The 4,234-nt window shown below is 39.3% G+C and overlaps 1 pseudogene; it reads left to right on the forward strand.

Moving 5' to 3' along the window:
* The first annotated feature begins 3,755 nt into the window (after nt 1-3,755).
* LOC147509886 (small nucleolar RNA R71) lies at nt 3,756-3,849 on the forward strand (annotated as a pseudogene).
* Nucleotides 3,850-4,234: the final 385 nt, after the last annotated feature.

Raw genomic sequence — 4,234 nt, forward strand, 5'->3', positions numbered from 1 at the left:
TTATGCGAACGAATGAACTATAAATTCATAGAATATGTCAATCCGAATCGAATTACAATTAAACGGCCTAAACAACACTAATGGGACATAAAACATTCTAGGACGGAAACACGACCACCCCATCCCCAAACAATTTTTTTACAACAAGGTTTAGAATTTTTTTTTTTTTTTTTTTTTTTGAAGTGGAAATTTTATTAATAATGATAACGAGTTTTACAAATAATTAAGACAAGCGTGCAACAAGCTGCGCCGCAAGTCCTTTCTGAATGGCAAAACCTATCCTCCTAAAAGCAAACTCATTAGAACCAACTGTCATTACGTTGCAGTCCATAACTTTCTGCAATCTCTTAAGGAGCTCAATAGACTGTTGTGCCAAGAAACCAAAGGTGTCAAAACTGAAAGGAATGAAACAATGCTGGTTAGCTCTACAAGCCTCCTCGTGTTTCTCAATTTTCCCTACCGCTGCTCTATTAGCTGCTTCTCCCACCTCAAAGACTCCATTCCCAAGCCCTACTAATGGAGAGGCTCCAGTTACATCAACACATGCATGCCTCCCCTCAGACCAACTGTAGATCAATACATCCGCAGGCCGAAGTGTCGATCTCCCCTCATTCGGATTAGTGAGAAAATTCACAGGAGCCTCCTTCTTCACCTGTACCCCAGCCCTCCAAAATGCATCACATAAAATATCTCTAACCGTTCAATTTTTTTTTTTTTTTTTTTTTTTTTTTTTTTTTTTTTTTTAAGTGGGTCTTTTAAAGTCAGATTCCCGAGACTTCCTAGATTACTATATTTATTATTTAATATATATATATATATATATATATATATATATATATATATATATATATATATATATATATATAAGGAAAAACAATAATGAGTAAGGACATAATTCACCCCATAGAGAAACATGACTAAAAAATCAGAGAAAATATGCAAGAGTAGAAAACGTGAATTATGTTAAACGTGGACTTAGGATCCGGTACTTACAGCCACACACTCCATAGGGAGGGCCCGGTTACCTTAATGGTGCACTCACCAATATCTGGAAATGAAAGGGAAGCACCAAACAAAAAATTGAGTCATTTATAGTCAGATACTCGAGACTTTATCTAAACATATGTATGAACATGCAGTTTATCATATATCAACAACCGAAATAGTTGTGGATCATTCCATAAATAAATATCACAGAAAACATATCCAAACACAATCAAGCACCAAGATTTCCTATGACGCAACCTAGCGAAATGACAGCGAAGTTGGATAACCCTATAACGTAACCTAACATGCACCTTTTTTTTTCATTTTTGCACGAGAGGGTGTCCTAGTGAATAAGTGTGGAAAAGTGAACGGTTGTGGAAGATATGGTGGATATGGATAAGTTGTAGAAGGAAAGCATGTAAACAATAAGGATGTGGGTTTAGCACAAAACTCATTCATGGTGTAGGTAGGGACTGTCTCAAGTCTGAAATGGTTTGTCCTTCTGAAGTATTTGTTTACTAGGTGGATTTAAAAAATTGTGAAGCATAGGAGAAACAAAAGGATCGAGTGCAAACTCGAGATTCCTTTGAAAGGGTGGAAGGAGGGAAGTCGAGGTGGATGTTGTGCAAAGTAGTTCTTGATAGGGTGAATCATCACCTGCTCTAAGAAACTCATCGAATTTCTCATCTAGATTGGTCATATTCACATTACTATGGTAGTCCTCTATATCTTTGAGAAAGTCATCTATCTCGTCCTCATCCATAATATGTGTATCGACTAGTGTAGGGATGAAATTGTTGGAGTCCGAACTTCCAAAGGAAAAGAAATTTGGGCATATGATTATCGGGGAACGTGTTGTTGAAATAATCTCGGCGAAGCTCTCGATCATGCTAACCTCTCCATCCATAGGCTAATCGGGTAAATGTGTCTTTGTTTTAAAACATTTACTTCAACCGCAGGATGGCCAAAAGACATGGACATTGAACCATCATGCAATTAATGAGCCGTATTGGCAGTTGCCCGGGGAAAGGACCCCTAAGATGATCGGGGACAGAGTCGTTAGCGATTTCGTATCGAGGATGACAAAATCAGTCGGATAGTAGAAATCCTGAATTTTTACCAAAGACATTTTCAACCATACCCTTAGGATACTTAATAGACCGATCAGCTAATTGCAACGTCATTTTAGTTGGTTGCATCTCGTCTAGACCTATTTGTCTATATAAATAAAACGGGGAGTAAGTTAACACTAGCCCCCGTGTCTAATAACGCCGGTCGTCCGATAGGAATCTCCTAAGGTGCATTATCTGATGGATCGAATTGTGGTCCTTGTACTTAACAATTCCATTATGTTCAGATAGAGTTGGGAATTGTTCTGTTAAGAATGCGTCTTTTGGTATATTGGTCTTACGCCTAGTAGTACACAACTCCTTAAGAAACTTAGCATGGTGTGGTAGCTTTTTAATAGCTTCGAGGAAGGGAAGGTTTATAGTTAGATTCTTGAAAACGTCCCTAATCTCTTCATAATTAGTATCCCTAGTTAACATGGCTAATTTTTGTGGAAACGGTGGTTTCTCTCTATATTTAGCAATTGTATCACCTGGATGTTTAACCTTGGCTTTATATTTCTTAGGTTGAAATTGTAACTGGTACCTCTACAGTGGTAGGCTCTTCAGTTTCTATTTCGGTATCTAGTAAAGTAGCAGGTGTAGGGGCTACTGGTGGGGTAACTATAGGCATAGTTACTTTGTTATCAACCACTCTGCCAGAACGGAGAGTGGTGATGGCCTTTAGCTCACCTAAATTTTCAGATTCATTACTAGTATTATTGGTTACCTCAAAGGCTGTGTTTGTTGTTTTAGGATTAGGTATTGCGTGACCTGGAAACACACCTTTGGGTTGGGCTTTATCTTGGGCCAACTGTTGGGTTAAATTATTAACGAATTGTAGAAGCTGTTGGTTAGATTGAGCCATGGTTTGGAAAAGTTTTTGGCTCACTTGTATGAAGGTGTCAAGACGATCCGGTTGTGTGGGTGTAGCGATCCACGGGTGGTGTGGACCGAACTATCTCGCGTGAATTATTTATGGGCGGATTTTGATAGTTATTATTTACCGGGATGATACCTCTATTAGCATTATAATTATTATAACTACCTTGACCTTGTACTTGACCTTGTCGAGGTTGCACTTGGTTGTTGTAATTATTAAAATTACCCTGACCCTGTCCTTATCGTGGTGGAGCTTGGTTAAAACTGTGCGTTGGCCTAACATATTGATTATTGTACCCTGGCGGTGTGACGTGTTGGTTATTTCTCCAACCGAAGTTGGGATTTTGTCTCCAAGGGGCGTTAGGTTCACTATTAATGGAACAAGCCTATTCATAGGCTATAGGACAGTGGGAGTCGGGATCTTTGAGGACTCCACAGAAACTACATGGATTTGAATTTACATTCATGACGGAGATAGGCTTTTGTTGAACAGAAATGGCCTCTACCTTTTTAGTGAGTGATTCGATTAGAGTTTTAAGCTCGGGATCGTGTTTAATTTCAAACATACCGGCGGCCTTAACTGTATTTGAAGAACTAGCGGAGCGGTGGATATCGTCACTACCCCCAGGTTGTTATTTCGCTTTAGTTTGATCCTCTAAAAATTTATAAGCCTCCGAGGCTCCTTTGCTTAAGAAACTACCCCCATTCATTATGTCAAGGACTTCTTTATGGTGGTGTAGAAGTCCTTTGAAAAAGGCACGAACTAACGTGTCTTTCGCTAAGTTATGATGTGGACACTCTATAAGGAGATCGGTGAAACGATTCCAAGCCTCTAAAAATGATTCATGAGGATTTTGTCAAAAGAAATGAATCTTGGAAAGCATCTCATCCGTCTTTAGGGGTGGGTAAAAATGGTCCATAAATAGCTGAACAAGTTTAGCCCACAAGTCCACAGAATTAGGCGTTTGGGCAGTTAACCAAGACGCCGCCTTATCGGCTAAGGTGAAAGGGAATACCCTAAGTTTAATTTGTTCCGCACCAACCGTAAGATGGTGGAATGTTGTTAAGACTTGTTCAATCCTACGCATGTGCTGATAAGGTTTTTCATGGTCTAACCAATGAAAAACGGGTAACAAATTAAAAATATTTGGGGGGATTCGGAAATCCACCACTGGGTCTGCTAGAACGATGCAAGATTTAGGGCTATTGCTCAAGGCTTTGTAGAAGTCAGAGAGAGGAGTCTCTTTGTCTTCAGGCAT

The sequence above is a fragment of the Coptis chinensis genome, chromosome 3, assembly GCF_015680905.1.
Source record: "Coptis chinensis isolate HL-2020 chromosome 3, ASM1568090v1, whole genome shotgun sequence".
NCBI lineage: Eukaryota > Viridiplantae > Streptophyta > Magnoliopsida > Ranunculales > Ranunculaceae > Coptis > Coptis chinensis.